The sequence below is a fragment of the Protopterus annectens genome, chromosome 1.part2 (assembly GCF_019279795.1).
Source record: "Protopterus annectens isolate FY-2018-M chromosome 1.part2, PAN1.0, whole genome shotgun sequence".
NCBI lineage: Eukaryota > Metazoa > Chordata > Ceratodontiformes > Protopteridae > Protopterus > Protopterus annectens.
The window spans coordinates 857,887,725-857,905,995 of NC_056727.1; positions in this window are offsets into that span (position 1 = coordinate 857,887,725).

The window sequence follows — 18,271 nt, forward strand, 5'->3', positions numbered from 1 at the left end:
ACAATAAGTAATTATTCTCCACAAACACTCTGCTGTCTCCCACTTTTAATATTTTGTCCTTCTGTCAGAGTTTTATCATAATCATCTAATTCTGCTGCCAGGATTGTATCTTTACTGTTAAAGGTCTAGGTTGCTTTCTCATAGCCAGGTTTGGAGCATGCACAGAATGTGCCCTTTCAACTAACAACTCCTGTTGTGGAATACCAGTCCAGTTGCTTATTTGTGCTTTCATAAAATGAATGCAGTCTGTTCCTTCCAGCTTCTTTGGTATAGCTGAAAATCTCAGGTTTTCCCTATGTGCTCTGTCCTCTAATTTTATTATTTTTTGAAACATCTCTTCTTGAGCAGTCTCATATTCAGCCAGCGTTTTCTTCATTTCAACCTCATCTGAATATATGATGTTAAGTTGTCTATCTCGCCTTCATTCTTGCTGGTTGGGTTCGAAGCCGATCCTTGGCTCCGACTCTGCCATCTTCAAAGCTCAAGAGCTGCTTACTGGCTCGAGGCCCCCCTATATCCCATGATGCCTGGCGCTAGATACCCAGATCTCATTTGCCGCTTCTGCTGCGAGTTTGCTTTTTCTGGCTCAGGTCATATTTTTCGATTTTATTGTTAGCTTTTATAAAAATTTTTGTATTATGGTTATAGTAGTTATAGTTATAGTAGTTCTACTGGTCTAGTTAGCTATTTGTAATTTAGTCTCCTTTCCCTTGGAAACTCGTTTCTTGTTAGAGAGTTTTCCCCTCCCCCCCTCCACCTTTTGTTTCTTCAAGGTAGCCGTTTTTAGTTAGAGGCTAATCCTTGTTCTTTAATATTGTAGTTTTATTAGAAATTGTTATATATCAATAGGTTTAGTTACTATTTCTTAGATATATAGTGTGTGTGTGCTGTTAGGGTGTGGTAACTTGTGTTGAGTGCGTGTGTTTTTTACTAGTTACCTACTTCCCTTCTGTTGCTTTTTCTCTGTGATTGATTTTCCTTTTTACAGGAATGTCTAAAGATACGAAAGTATCTGGATTCAAGAAGTGTGACTCATGCTGTCAGAAGATGTCACTGACAGATGGTCACACTTCTTGTGTCTACTGTTTGGGCGCCCTACACATGCAGGACTCTTGTTCGGTGTGCCATGCCTTTAGTCCAAGAGTCCTGCAGGACCGTAGGAATAAGCTAATCCTTAGGGGTTTGCTCAAACCTGAAGGGTCACCGGCTAAGGCCCAGCCAGTGAAACCCTCTAAGCCAACAAAGCCATCGGCTCCCAGTTCGGAGCCATCGTCGGGTGTGGCATCTGATTCAAATTTGGATCCGGCTGGAACCGAAGTACCTGTATCCCAGTCGGCCCCGACTCTGGTGTCAGAACCGTCAGGGAGCTGAAAACGCTCTAGATCTCCATCCCTAGAGTCGATGCACTCGACTCCGGGGTCGCCTCTGTTACAGTCAGAGCGAAGTCACTGATCCCACTCTTCTCTGTCTTCTAGCCTATCTGACCACAATTTGGAGAGAGTGGTGAGCAGGCTTCTAAAATCGCAGGCCCTGGCTAAAATGTTATCCAGCCCCCCTCATCAGGGTTCGGCTCCACCTGTCTCTGCAGTAGTTCCTCCTTCGACTCATCCCTTGAGTTCGGAGCCGGAGCTTGCTGGGGCTTGGATCATGGAACTGTCGGCGCAGATACCTATCCTTTCGGTTCCGTCATCGGCTCCGATCACCTCCATGGTACCGTCCTTGGAGGGATCTGGGCGCCGGGACTCCCTCGTTGGCTCCGAGGGGGTGAGTGGCATCGGACCTTTGTCCGACCCCATTCTCCCTCTCGGTGCTTCGACGCAGGTGAGTTCAGCTCCTACATCGACTTCGGAGCCCTCTCTCGGTGCCGGGAAGGATTTCAGTCACTTCGGAGCCGGAGCATTCTCTGCTGTCGGGAAGGGGTGCCTTCGAGGTCATGAGAAGTGTGCTGGCCTCTGAGTCAGCCCCACGATCAGCCTCATTGGCCCCCCCTCCATGGTGCCTGCATCTGCCTCTGCCCCTCCTCCAGACCCCAAGCGTGGGGAACAAGCCCTTCAGGGCACCCCATTGGGTGTATCTTCCTCTTCCGAGGCTTCCCCTGATCATTCAGAGGAACCCCCTCGAAAGAGGAAATGCAAGAGGAAGCATGTTGACTCCCCTGAGTCTGTCACTTCAGATACCGACTTAGAGGATTCGGAAGGGTCCCCGGGATCCCCCTCTGAGGACGTCTCTTTCTCAGCCATCCTTGAGATACTTAGGCAGAGGGGGAACTGGACTACCCTTAACCCTTCTGAGGATGAGTCGGTATTCCTGGACGCGTTTGGTTCCCAACCCTCCACCTCCTGGGTGTCTCCGCCTTTCGATCCACTGATGTCTGTGGTGGCTCAGAAGGTGTGGTCAGCCCCAGACACAGTGGAACCAACCCCCCGAAAACCCACAAAATTTATTACTGCACCACAGGACAAGCAATTTCTGATGAAGGGTGTTCCCGTTGATGCCATGGTGGTAGCAGCAGCCACAAAAAAGGAATTGGCTGAAACTTCTTCATCTGTCCATCCCCCTAATAAGGAATCTAGGATGATGGACAGACATGGGAAGTGGATGTTTTCCTCAGCGACCTTCTCCATGAGATCGCTGAACTACTTGTGCCACTTTGCCTGCCTTCAAAGGGATCTCCTTAAAGAGCTAGGAGATAACCTTCGAGATCCATCTGCAGTGGGGGTCCAGGCTAAGGTTGCCTCCCAGCTGACGACTCTTAATTCGGTAGTAAACTCCTTCATGTGGCTCATCTCTTATGCAGTCGATGGTGCGAGTAGGGCCGCAGGCACAGGTGTGGCCTTGAGGCATGCTTGGATGTGGTTATGTAACTTTGCGGAACCCTTCAGGGCGTCTTTCACCAACACCCCCTTTGATGGCTCTGCTCTTTTTGGACCACAGGTGAAGGATACCCTTACCAGGTGTGAGCAGGAAGGCAAGACTCTCTCTGCTGTGGGAGTCTGTTTTTCCCCTCCTTCAAGACCGTATCCCAAGGGTCAGAAGAGTAGGAAGATGTGGTTCCGGAAACCCCAGGGAGCCGTGCCTGACACACATGGAGAGTTCCCCTCCAGGGGCAGAGGAGGGAACAACAATAGACACCGTCCTCAGGGCAGAGGGGGTCTGCAAAATCAGGGCCAAAGAGAATCTTTCTCTGACAAGCCCTTCCAGCATCCGTGAGGTGCTGCCCGGCTGTCCACCTTCAGAGGCAGTTGGGGGAAGATTATCGCTGTACCCAAAAGCCTGGCAAAGTATAACACAAGAGAAATGGGTACTGTCTGTCATATCCGAAGGCTACAAAATCCCCTTCTTTCACACTCCCTACATTCCCAACAAATCCCTTCCAGATGTTCCACCCAATCTAAGGGATCAGGCAGTTCAAGAAATATCAAAACTGCTAAGAAAAAGAGCCATCCAGCCAGTCCCTGCAGACCAGCAAGGATCCAGAACTTACTCAAGGTTCTTTTTGGTACCAAAAAACAGGGGACTGGAGACCTATTCTGGATCTCAGCAGACTAAACAGGTCTGTTCAAAGAACGAAGTTCCGGATGGTCACGCTACAGTCCATTTTACCCTTTCTGGGTCAGGACAATTGGATGTGCTCCATAGATCTTCAGGACGTGTACTACCATATCAAAATGGACAGACGCTCCAGAAGATTCCTTCGCTTCCGGCTGGGAGCCAGTCATTATCAGTTCAGAGCTCTGCCCTTTGGTCTCACCACAGCCCCCAGGGTTTTCACCAAATGTTTGGCAGTAGTTACCGCTCACCTGAGACGGCAAGGATTCCAGGTGTTTCCATATTTAGATGACTGGCTCCTTACTGCTACCACCAGACATCACCTGCTGCGAGCCAGACATTACACCATCCAAACTTGCAACAAACTAGGCATCACAATAAATTTCAAATAGTCTGCATTGTCGCCTTGTCAATCTATTACCTTTATAGGTGCAAACTTAAATACCAAGGACATGTCAGCGAGACTTCCATTAGACAGAGTGCTAGACATTTGCCAACATGTGCAGGTCTTATTAGGATGCAAAACTATTCAGGCCAGATTCGTCCTAAAAACCCTGGGTCTCATGGCAGTGGCTATCATACTAGTTCCCCTTGCTCATTTTCATATGAGGATTCTTCAGTGGATGCCGTTCACCCAATGGTCTTTCCAGCAACTTCCAGTGTCTCACAAGATAATGATCACACAGACATGCAAAAAACAACTTGCTTGGTGGATGGTTTCCCCATCAGTACCCCAGGGCAGACCATTTGCTCTTCCTCCTCCAGTGGCTACAGTGACCACGGATGCCTCATTGATTGGGTGGGGGAGGGGCATTTTTAGGGCAGAACAGTCCAAGGCACCTGGCAGCCTCACGAGTACCATCTGCATATCAATGTCTTGGAGATGAGGGCTGTGCTTTTGGCGTTGCAAGCTCTTCACAACTCTCTTCCCACCAGGACCATTGCAATTCAAACAGACAATATGTCGGTAGTGTGGTACATCAACAAGCAGGGCGGAACCAGGTCCTACCCCCTATGTCGAGAAGTACTCAGACTCTGGCAATGGGCGATCTCTTCCCAACGGTTTCTGATAGCAGCGCACATCCCTGGGAAGTCCAACGTTATAGCGGACAGGCTGAGCAGAGCAATTCTCATACCTCATGAGTGGTCTCTCAATCAGACAGTGGCGGACCAAATCTTCCGCAAATGGGGTCAGCCTTGCTGCGACCTCTTTGCCACCCCCCTTCAACAGCAAGTGCAACAATTTCTTCTCTCTCCTCCCTCTTCCCGGACACTGTCCCAGAGATGCTGTAGTTCACGATTGGCCTCAGGGACTTCTTTATGCATTTCCTCCATTTCCCCTGATTCCCAAACTAATACAGAAAGCTACCACATTGGGATGCAAGATGATCCTCATTGCCCCTTACTGGCCTTGGCAAATTTGGTTCCTGTTCCTGCATCATCACCTTCTGGAGCAGCCCTGGACCCTGGACCTAGTTCCAGACCTATTGATCCATCAATCGGGCGGGCTGTACGAATCCCTTCAATCTCTCCAGCTCACTGCTTGGTTGCTCCACTTCCGACCTTAGCCAGGCTTCCGAACATCTCCCACTCAGTGCGTGAAGTCATCTTATCATTGCATAAGTCTACCACTAGAAAGACTTATGCTAGTAAGTGGAAACGTTTCTCTTTCTGGGCAGAGGCTAGGAATATAGATCCCTTTTCAGCCCCTGTGCAACATATTTTGGATTTTTTAGCGGAACTTTTTCATGCTGGATCTTCTTCTGCCATGATTAGAGTTCAGTTAGCTGCAATTTCAAACTTTCATACAGGTCTGTCAGATACTAGTATTATGTCCCATAAGCTTTGTAAAGCTTTTCTCAAAGGAACTACTTTACTCAGGCCTCCAGTGAGAGATCCCCCGCCTCGGTGGGATCTAAATTTGATTTTAGCTTCTCTGATACTGCCCCCCTTTGAACCGGCAGCTTCTTGTTCTTTGAAGTTTCTTTCTTGGAAAACCCTTCTTCTGGTTGCAATTACTTTAGCCAGAAGAGTTTCTGAACTTCAGGCTCTTTGTTTTCGCCCTCCTTATCTAGTTTTCCACAATGACAGAGTTTCTCTCAGGACTAATCCTTCCTTCCTTCCAAAGATTTCTTCTGACAATAATTTGAATCAGTCTATTGATCTGCCTGTGTTTTTTTCCAAATTATTCCAACAAGGCGGAATACAAATTGCATCAGTTGGATGTTCATAGACAGTTACGTTTTTACTTACATAGAACTAAGCAAATCAGAAAATCAGACCAGCTGTTCCTGTCCTATGCTGAGGGTAAACAAGGTCTAACTGTGTCGAAAGTAACCTTATCTAGATGGTTGACATCTATTATTACATTTATATATTAGCTAAGGAATAAAGAGCTTCCTGCTAAACCAAAAGGTCACTCCACTAGAGCTCTACTCAGTGGCTTTTCAGGCAAGATTGCCAATGGAAACTATTTGTGCAGCAGCTACATGGGCCAATCCTCATACCTTTATTTCACATTATAAACTGGACGTGGCCTCCAGGAGCAGAGCTGATTTTGGTTCCACTGTTCTGAAGAGTCTGTTCCGATGAGCCACCCAGGATTGAGGTGCTAGGGACGCTGTCCCAACCAGCAAGAATGAAGGCGAGATAGACAACTTAACATTAAGAAGTTATGTACCTACCATAACGTTCCATGTTAGGTGTCTTCTTCTCGCCTTCTTTCTTGTGTCCCACCCTCCATCCCCCTATCCTAGTAGACCGAGAAGAGTTCCTTTTGTTTTTCTCACTGGCTGAGTCTTCTCTGGCTATTCCTTCTGACTAGTAGTCTATCCAGTAGGATTTATGCATTCTAGGACAGGATTCCTGTATTATTATTATTATTATTATGTCTGCAGTTAGACTTACCAAACGAGATCTGGGTATCTAGCGCCAGGCGTCATGGGATATAGGGGGGCCTCGAGCCAGTAAGCAGCTCTCGAGCTTTGAAGATGGCCGAGTCGGAGCCGAGGATCGGCCACGAACCCAACCAGCAAGAAAGAAAGCGAGAAGAAGACAACTAACATGGAACGTTATGGTAGGTACATAACGTCTTATTTAATGCTTGTTACATTTTTTTTTTTTTATATGCTCCATCAGTGTTTTGTTTATTTTAACCAGGTCTGTGTGCAGTATTCCGAAATATTCTTGTTGGTTACTGGAAGTCATGCTTGGAGGTTGCATTGCTTTTTCCTTAACAGCTGCAGAACTTTTCCCAGTCAATGTTTCTTCCTCACTTTTTTGTAGCTTTTTCCAGGTGTTCTGCATTTCTTTTTTCTAGGTATCGAAGCAGTACACTTACTAGCCAGTTACTGAAATTTACCCACAAAAGTCTACTGGCCTTCACTGATGAATTTCTGTTTTCACACTGGGGGAGCTAGAGTCAAGCTCTTACTCAATGTGCAGCCATCTTGGAAGTTGTGATATTTTTACTTTTCTGCTTCAAATATATGCATTTGGTTTAAGAGATGTATTTGACATTTTATCAATATTTGGACAAATGAATTTTACTTGCTACTTTGACTGTGTGCTGTTTACTTCACTGTGCAGATTGAACAAAGCTTAGCACAATTTAGGTAAAAACACACAGGTTCAACACGGCTGAATAAATATCTTAAAATAATTTATTCCAAGGAAAACAAGTAAGTGCTTTCACGGATATCATCCGCTTCATCAGACTAGAATAAAAAAATGGCATTAAAAACTTGCTTTTATACATTCAAATAAGCCAATCAACTAGGCTGATAACTTAAATACATACTTAACCTCTAAAATGCTGGAACACAGTGAAAAGCTAGCTTTTAATATACAGTATTAACACATTAAGATAATAATAGCATAAATAAGAATGATACTAAAATTATCAGCAGATTATTACTAAAAAATATAAATATATATATAAAATAAATTAGTAGATTTTACTAAACATGTCACATTGCTAAAATAATTAATACAAACACTATTTAACCTCACAATGACAAAAATAATTAATTAATAAAATCAATGTTCTAGCCTTGAGAAACGGCTTCAGAGAAACTTTACTATTGAGACCTGGTGGTTTGCCTTCCTGAAACCTTATAATCCATTTCTGTTCATTGGATTCAGTTTTGTTTACCAAATCACCTCCGCTCATAGTACTATGCATAATTTCTAACACCAAAAACTTAAAGCTATGCCTTGGTCCTTCTTTAGCTACATGTATAGCTAAAGCACTGGTTTCCTTGCCATTCCTAATATCTCTCAAATGTTCCAATATCCTATCTTTAAATATTCTATTGGTCTTGCCTACATAAAATGCAGGACATGTAGTACAGTAACAAAAATAAACTACATTTTTGTTTGGCAATCTGCATAGAAAGCACTTTCTATCCTAAATCCAAGTGACAGCTGCTTGAATTGTCCACCTATATGTACATGAGTACAAGCTAAGCATCTCCTACAGATGTATGTGCCACTTCTCTCTGGTGAAATCTGCAAAGACATGGAATTAAACCTGTAGCATAGTGGCTTCTTAAGTGATCTATTATTCCTAAATTCAAAATTAGGTTGATCTTCTATTGCTCCTTTTAATTCCTGCACTGTAAAAATAATATCCCAATTATTCCTAATAACATCACAAACTATGTGAATGTCACTCGCATAGGTCAAAGGCATCCTTATCTTACCTGTAGTACCATTACTTCCTGTGATCCTGGGACTTATTGAAGCAGGTGTATATATGGCTACATTACCAGGGGTATCATTCGAAAAATAAGGTTTACATCTCCCTTTCCTTTCATGCCAGGCTTCAGCAATCTGAGAATCAATCATACTACAGTTATAGCCTCTCTCTATAAATTCTTAGGTCAGAAGCATTTTCATTTCCTTGGATGGGAATTTTCCTTTATGCATTTCCATCTTTTTCACTGATACCAAAGATACTTCTGAAAATTCAGAAAGAATTACCAAAGATCATTGTGGTGACTCCCTTTTGACCCAGGCAAAGTTGGTTCTCCCTTTTAATGGAACTGGCCAATGGCAATTTTTTACAAACTTCCTCATACTCTGGATCTGCTGTCACAGTGTCTGGTGCACCCCATCTTAGATCAATTACTGCTGACAGCCTGGATAATTCTATCTTGATACCTTTTAAGCACTTATTCCATAAGGATGTGAAACAGTTATTGAAGGAAGTAAAAAAAATGCAATTAGAAAACCGGTGGAAGAGGTTTTCTAGACAGTGTCTATTCAATATCAGATGGCCTAATATGGTATCAACCCCTGTGGTTTTGAAGTATTTGTGTGAGCTGCTCAACAATGGCCTATTTTATGCATCTGTCATGTTGCATCTTTTCTGCCCACAGATCCTCCTTTTTCATCTCTTTTTGTGGTCAAACAGTTTATGAAAGTAGTGTTGCACGTGAGACTCCTTCTAAAGAAAATTTCTCTTCCTTGGGATCTGAAATTTGTTGTTGAAAATTTGACCTTATCTCCTTTGGAAACTGCCTTCAGGCCAGTTTCAGGTTCATCACTTGAAAAACTGTTTTTCCTCTATTGCTCTGACTGAGCTGCAAGCTCTCATGGTGGGCCAACCTTATCTGATTTTCCACAAGGACAGGGTTGTTCTATGCACTGATCCTTTATTTCATGCCAAAAGTTTTTTTGAAATTTACACTGAATCAAACCATCAGTCTCCCAGTTTTCATAATGGAACCTAAAAACAAGTTAGAGAAGGTTCGGTTCTGAATACCTTGGATATTGCACAAGCAGTTCAGGTACTACCTTGACAGAACTAAGCCCTTCAGGAAAGCTGAGCAGCTGTTTATTTCCTGTTCTGGGGTTAAGAAGATTCAGCCTGTCTCTAAGCAAATGATTGGTCGGTGGTTGTCCTCTGCTATTGTTGTTTTTGTTATTTGCACCACAGTAAATAAATTCCAGGGAAGGTGAAGGCACATTCCACCAGAGTCTTATCCTTCACCATTATATATTGAAAAGGTGTGGACTCTAGAAGCTTGGTTTACTTTTCATACCTTTACAAAGAACTACAAATTAGACTCTTTCTGAACTTCCAGAGCAGGTTTTGTGAGGATCATTCTTTAGGGAGCTCCTGGATGCTTATCATTCCTCCTCCCAGGCAGGGTAAGTTTTGGGAATCTACTCATATGACACAGAGGCAGTGTGAATTTTTAACACTGTACAATTGCATAAGTCCTACTTATTTGTAACAGTAGAAGTCTGAATTTCACACTGCCTCAGTGGCAGCACCCACCCACTTTTCCCTTTATTTTATATATAGTTTGATGGTTCTTCCCCCTTATTGTATGTATAGTTTGATGTTATCAGACCTTGTTGCATTGCTGATTGGCTTTGGTTATTTGTGTTGGTGTTTTATGGCTGATAATTTGCTGGTTTCAGGCAGTTCTTGTTTCTTGTCCTTCTTGGTTCATCCTACTTAGCACTAAAAGCCTAAATAACTGACTTTCTGTGACAGGGGTTTGGCTTCCCCTGGTGCGCGAAGATTAGCCAATACCTTGTCACAGAGAGTCAAAGAGAGTCTGAGCTCTGGAAAGCTGGCAGCATAAATGTTTGTGCAGGCACAGAACCCATATGCCACTGATGCCCACTATAGTAAGGAAGCACTTTTTCATTGCACAGCTTATATCAAAAAGTATTTTGTCCAGATCCAGGATGTACTTGTTCCACTGTATTTGGCACTCCTTAGGCCAATGATTGAGTATAATGCCTCTTTCAGTATGTACCTGTCCAAACACTTGTTACAGCTGGAATGACCACAATACTTTCTCACTAAACAAATCAAGGGCTTAAATCATATAAACTATGCAGGCCATCTCAAAGCCTTGTCTCTTATCTCAGTATCATGCAAACTACTTAGAGGTGCCCACTGCCTTTTCATATAGGGTTTCAGTAGACCCCATTCTAACACACCTATTACACATTCACAAGTCCAAAGGTATCATAAATCCTGGCTGAAGGGATCACACTCTCTTTTGCAAATAGAACATGTTGGAGGAATATGTTTGTATTACAGAGAATAATACTTGTATGGAACTTTCTTCCACTCCACATAATGCAAAGTGGTTCTCTTACTCTGTTGGAATATAATTTAGATGAATGGATGGGTAACTGCAAATTCACCACCAATTTAGCACCCTGCCATTCTTGAATAGGGGAAACATTTACATTTCCCAAAAAATCCTTGTTCAGCCCATCACTGGGTTATTTGTATGCAAAATATGAAGGCTAAGAACTACCATGGGAATGAAAGTCAAAGCTTCTTAAGAGCCTGATAGATCAATAGCCGAGTAAGTACCTATGAACCTACAAACATGGAAGGCTGCATGGAGAGCTTGCCTCACCTGAACAAAATGCTTACAGTGGAAGGTTTTCCCTTTTGATATTTTGCGTATCTTCATTTGGATTTTTTTTCTTCTGCATCTTGACTTTTAAGGTTTAATAGGGGATCCTGTCTGAATTTACAGATAATTATTACAGGACAACCTTTCCCAATATTGTTCACCTTATGGTTTAGACTGTATCTGTATATAGTTAGATCTGCATGTATTACAAATCTTAATTTGTTATGTTCAAGGTGTTCAAGTTTAGTTTGTAATTGCTGTTTAGCATTTCAAACTGCATTATTCTTATACTTTTTAGACTGCATGTTTTGAATGATAAGAAGTTATTACCTCTCCTAAGAAAGTAATTTTGTAATGGCAGAGAGGTCTGCATGTCCTGTGATACTTAGTCTTATGTTGTCTCAACTTTCTGCTGTTGGTAAGGTTGCTCTTTAGAAATTGGTCTAAGATGATGAATCAGTGTTATCCAAAAAATTGAGCCGCTCAGTAGTTCATTTAAAGATTTAGAGACCATTGCCCAAAAGTCATATTGGAGTTCGGTCCAACCTTCATAATGTTTTTTATTGTATTTATTTATATTTTTCTTACCAGGTAGAACCCTGATCATAGAATAACCATGTTCATCTGGGTCATGGTCACACTAGAACAATGAAAAGCAAAATGTGACAAATGTTAATAGAAGCATAAGAGAACAGCTATTGTAATGACAGAAACAACAAATAAATATCTAAAGAACAGAACAGAAGAGATATATAACTGAGAATACACAGGCATTAAAGTAAAAGAAAAGAAAAGTAAAAGATGTATAAAGAAGATGATGTACAGGGAAAGATTGATGCTTACATGTTCCACAGGGTTTTATAGGATCAGGTTACTGATTTCTGACAACATACTCCAGAAGGAGAAACAGTGTCTGTGAACTGACAAGTGTATACATAGTAAGGTATAGACGTAACTGAAACATTATAACATAGGAAGTAACCAGAACTAATGAGGTATTAACTCATAGGGGAAATGTTATATTTAATTAATGTTTCCTGTTTCCTAGCATTTGCATTTGCATTGGCTAATCGGGAACTCTGACCTGAACTTAGGGTAACTTGTGTAGTAGGTGAGGTCATAAGGGAGAGATTGCCAAAACAAAGAAGCTATGATCTGAACAATGCATTTTTGTGGTAGGAGTTTGATGTGAAGGCCACCAACAGCTTGATGTCTAAGGCTAATGGACTGACTGTATCAAGTTTCATTGCAAGAGGAGATGGTGTAGTTTGAAAAGTAAGGAACCAAGTAGGAGGTTGGTTCTGGCTTGTATGGGAAAAAGTTTGGTTTGGCTAAAGAGAGGTAGTTGTGTTCATTCTAAGGGGAATTTGTAATGAAATTTAACATTTTATGTGGTAAGGTCTGCAGAGCAGTTGTGTTTTTTCTGAGGTGATGGAAAATAAAGGTAGGCAATATTCGAGCTGAGCAAGTAGGACACCTTTCCTGTTACTGTTGTGGCAGGAGTTAGGATGTAATGTGATATTTTTTTGGCCAAGAATTGGAGGCAATTGATTTTGGATCTCAGTTTTTGAATATGTTGCTGATAGTTGAGGGACTGGTCTAGCCAAATTCATATATATTTAAAAGAGTTAGTCATTTCAACAAGATAGGTATTGAAATCAAATATTGTAAGAAAGGAATGGCGCATAAATAAGTATTTTCTTAGTGCCAGAGAGCATGCTTTTGGTTTTCTTAGGGTTTAGAACAAGGTTCTTCTTGGCAAGGCACATGTTTAGACCCAGGAGATCATCCTGAAGTTGAGTTTGAATGACTTTATGGGTGGGATTCGTTCTACAGATGACCATTCCATTGGCATATAATCCAGAGGAAGTTTATTTACAAAAATCAAGAATATTAGTGGAGCAAGAACAGATCCTTGAGGAGCACCTGAGTGTGTGCCAGTGGAGTCAGAAAGGGAGGTGCTTATCTTTACATTAAAGGATCCATTGTCCAGGAAGTCCGTAAACCATAGTTTGACTTCAGAACTGTTACCATTGTCTTTTAGGAGTTTGAATAATGTAAAGGGTCCACCATGTCAAAGGCACTGGTTAGATCAATAAAAATGACACCAGTAAGGTTCCCTTTGTCCATGTTTTTTAAGACTTTTATTGAATTATCACATAAGATATAGGCAAACGTACATTTATTCCTAGTTTTAAACATTATACATCACATATATTCTTCTGTATATTTATCATCAGTCCAACATTACATAAAGTGATCAGTTCATGCCTTAAACCTCACTGCTCCTCCAAAACATTCTGCGTGTATTGTTCCCACAATTTCCATTTTATCATTTTAATTTGCTCCTACAGTTTTCTGAAGATCCCACTTCCAGTTCTTTTATGCCTGTTACAATATTCAGAACTTCATATACAGTTGTTATAGGCTTTAATTTCTATTTTCTAGTAATTGCTTTTTTTGGCAGCTACTGAATTAAACTTAACAAGGCCGTACTATATCTAGGCAATTCAGATTCTGAAACTCATCTCAAAATAATAATAATAATACTAATAAAAATAATAATAATTTCCCTAGTTACACCCACTTGTTCACCCAATAATTCTGACAGAGTACTCTGCAGGGAATTTTTAAAGTCTGCCAACTCATTACATCCCCAAAACATGTGCTCCAAGTTACCACTTTCTTCCCCACCACACTCCCAACATTTGCCGTCTTCCTGTGGAAAAATTCTTTGAAGTCTGCTTGGGGTATAAAATACCTATGCACATACTTTCAAGCAAAAATCCTAAATCATCTAGATTTTGCTGCATATTTGGAAGCCATACATATGTATTCTCATTGTTTCCTTGTGAATTGCTTATCCAATCTCTCTTCCCAGTCTTTTCTAAACTCCTTTGATTGATTCCTATAGATATCATGCAGTTTTTTATATGCTATACTAATTATCCCTTTTTTAACAGCAGCTTTTATTCTAGATTCAACCAGTGCAGGTCTTTCACTTAGGATTCCCCTGTACTTTCTCTTTGCCTTAACTCAGATATCAATCTCTGATAGGGAAGGCAGTCTTTAGCTTGCAGTCCAAATGTCCTCCTGGCTTCTTCGCATTTTATTACCCTTTCCTCTCTAGTTGTTTGCTCCCAATACCTTGTTTCCTTTGCCAGTTTTGTCCAGTAAATTCCAGCCTCCTAGTGCCTATTCTTTGTCATCCCTATTGGTAATATCTTTCTCCATTTTCATGTTGGCCTAGTTCTTAAAATACTTTCTGTTTATGAATATAATATTGTTTCTCTGTTTTTTAATTTCTCGCAATCTTTTGGGTTTCTAATACCATGATGGGAATGGACCCCATTCCTAAGTCAAAGATCGATTAAAGTTCATGAAATTAGTATTGTTTCACTCTTTGATGTCAGCCAGAAGTGCTCTTCACAGCACCTGCAATGTGTCTAGTAATGACTCCTTCTGCAATTCGTACGGAGTTACATGGATATGATTGTAGATTCTATTTTATAAGACCCGTTGCTCCTACTACTATTGGAACTGTCTGGGTATCTTTCTTCCACATTGCTCTCATTTCTGCCTGCAAATCCTGGTATTTTATGACTGTGTGTGTCTCTGTACGCAAGACACTGTAGTCACTGGGTGTGGCGATTTCAATGATAAATGCTACCTTTGTCTTCTTTTCTTGGACCACTATATCTGGTTTTCTAGCATCTATGTTTTGAACTGTTGGTAATCGGTTATCCCATGTGATATAAATTTTATCATTTTCTGTGATGCTTTGTGGCTCATGTTTCCAGTGTTTTTCAGCACTTCAGTACAATAATGTCTGCACAATCCCCAATGCAACAGTTGTGCCATATTATTATGCCTTTCAGTATACAGTCCTTCTGCTATTAGTATGTCACAACCAGCAACGAGGTGTGCAACTGTTTCCAATTCAGTTTTACAAAACCTCCATTTGTCTATTTCTCCCACATGTTCAATGGACTTTGTAAACCAGTGTGTACATAGCCCACTATCCTGGGCCGCTAGTATTAACCTTTCATCTCTTTGTTTGAATTTGCCTCTCCTTAAACATTCCTGCATTCATTCCTGATCAACATGAGGTTCTTCCAGAATTTTCTATGCTTGCAACTATATTTATCCATTTTTCACATGTGTTGCCTTCTCATCTGGTCCTTCACAGGATATTCTTTCTTTTGTTTTTTGGCACATTCAGTTTCTGCCTGATTTTTATCTACTTCTCATTTGATTTCCATTCCTGATTGACGCCAATATGCTTCTGCTAGATTAAGCAGAAAAGTCATCTTAGATTTATTTGCCTCATGTTTCAAAACTTTCACTATGTTTGGGCCTTGTGAGGTCAGCAGATATGTGTGGAGTCCCATGATTGCAGATCTATACATGTAATCAATTTCAAGGATGCCCATCCCGTCTTCGGAACAAGAAATATATAATCTTGGTATACAATAATTTTTATAAATCATTTGGTGATCATGAAGCATCTTTCTTGTTTTTTTAACTAATCTATCCAACACATGGATCAGTCAATCACTCCAAAACTGTAAGTTAGCACAGGAAGAACAAATTGGTTTTTAGCTTGGGTTTTGTTCCTAGATGTCAGCGCTGTTTTCTGGACTAATTTAAGTCTTCTAAAGTATTCCTTACTAATGTTTATTCACATTTGTTAATGTTTTATTGTTGATCCTTCATCAATTCCTAAATATTTATACATTCCCTCTTGCTCAAGTTGTTTTATATCACATTCTTGTCCCAAACTGATGTTTTCTTGGTGCTGTACTTTTCCTGCTTTAAAGGTTGCTTTTGCACATTTATCAAGACCAAATGACATTCTTATATCATCTGAAAACATTTTGACAACCTGCAGTTGTGCTTTCAGTTCCTCATCTGATGAAGTATACAGTTTTAAATCATCGACAAATAGAAGATGAGAAGTCTTTACATGTTGTTGTTTTCTAGGAGCCATATTATAGCCATGGCCTAAGCTGTTAAGTAAAGAGCTTAATGGGTTAAGGGCAAGGCAGAATAGCAACGGTGACAGTGAGTCACCCTGGAATATCCCACTTTGAATTTTTATCCCTGGGATAATCTAATATTTTGTATGGCTGTTGTTATTCTCCTTAAGAACCTGCATTCAAAGTCCCTATCTGTCCTTATTTCCTGAATTCCTCCCTTCTTCATCATCATCACTTTCCTCTTTGAATTACAGCTTTCTGTTTGTGTTAAGGGTATGAGCCTTAGCTGTGTAGCTCTAAATATCCCTTCAAATCAGGTAATCATAAACCACCTTGTTCTATTGGAACGATCAACTTATCCCACTTCAACCTTGCCCTCTTCCCCTCCCAGATAAATTCCTTCAACTGTTTATTAAGTATTGTCCACATCTTCTCCTCTGTTTGATAAAAAAATATGTATGACCTGTATATAAAACAAAAGAGACCCAAAAACATTTTCACTACTTGTATCTTGCTATCCAAATCCGTAAAAAAGAGCTTCCAGGTTCTCGGTTTTTGTATTATCTTTTTTTTTAGTCTCTTCAGACATATCCTTAACTGCCATAACAGAATCCTTTTTAACCCATACTCCTGAATACTTAATTTTATCATGTCCCCATAGATATAGGTATTGCTGGACCAATTCATGTTGGGGTACATAGTTTACAGCTATAGCCTTTGTTTTTTCTTCTTTAATTGTATATCCTAAAAGACTTCACACTCTCATAAGATGTTCCACAGCACTGAAATGTCCTTTTCTTGAGATATCAGGTTCAAAATAATATTGTTTGTAAATAAAGCCAGCTTTTCTTGATTACTGTTCCAGTTATGTCATTGAATTTCTGAGTCCATTATTTTCTTTACCAGTGGCTCTAAATATAATGCAAATAACAAAGAGGAAAGGGTATACCCTTGCCTGGTTCCTCTTTTCAGACACAACTTGTCATAAAGGAAGCCTTCCACTTTAATTTTGCCTCTGATCTCCCTCATATTTCCTCATAATTTACCATAATATTACATCAGTAAATGCAATTCCTTCCATTGCCCTACTCATGAAATTCCAGCTTATTCTGTCAAATGCTTTATCTGCATCAAGACCCACCAACAGCAATGGTATTTTCTTACACTCTGCTTCCCTTTCACTCATAATTGTTTTATTAATGTTGTCAAATGTTTGCCTCCCCTCTACAAAATCACATTGATCCATATCTCTCAATTTTGACAACAACTTTGCCATTCTTTGCCAATGAGATAATAGAGGCTAGGTGTAAAATATTAGAGAAACATTATAATTATAACGTATCTGAAAATATAGTAAATATAGGGGGAAACAGTCACAAGTGAAAAGAAAAATTTACTTTGTGACAACTTTTAATATACTAACTACTGATATAATTAAAGAAGTTAAAAAGTCATTGGTGAATGCTATTAAGAGACGAAGACTTAAAAGAAATAATGCCGACTAAAGTAAAAATATCCTACAAGAGAGGTGAGAACTTATATGATATGTTAATACATAAAGATTTTATTTTACCAGATGCTACATTATATAGTGAAGTAGCGATAAATAAAGGAACTTATACTTGTAATAGATGCTGCAGCTGTAAGTATATAGTTAGGAAGTTTGAAAATATAAATGGCGTACATTTTACAACAAATGGACTGTTTAATTGTAACACAGAAAGATGTGAATTATATTATGTTGGAGAGACAGTAAGATCTTTTAAGAAACGCATACAGGAACATGTAAGAGACATTGTAAATGTAAAAATGGAAAGCACTTTAGGGGCTCATTTTAAATTATATCACAACTCTAACCCAAGTTGTTTGAAAGCAACAGTTTTGGAAAAAAATAAAATTACAATTAGATGAATTTAGAAAAATAAAGAACAAGTTGCATTATAAAGAGACATTATTTATTTTAAAATATAATACAATGGAGCCATTTGGCTTGAACAGAGAGTGTAATTGAAAGAGACTTGATAAAACATAAGAAAATAAAAGAAGAAGTGCTGAATATAAATAAAGAACTGAGTAAACACTTAAATTTAAAAAAAAACAAGATGAACTATTAGTTGAGATAAACAGCAGACTAAAAGAATTTGAGATCAAACTGACAGAAAGGAAAAAACATAAAATAAATAGAGACATTAAAGACTATAAATTACAAGCGTTTCTATGGAAGCATAATTATAAGTCTGCATGGCATGAATGGAAGGAGGAGCTAAGTCTGGTCCCTCTGTATCTTTGCTTCAGCGGATGAGGCGGAAGTTACAACAAGAAGTTGAAAGTGAGGACAATGATATCCTC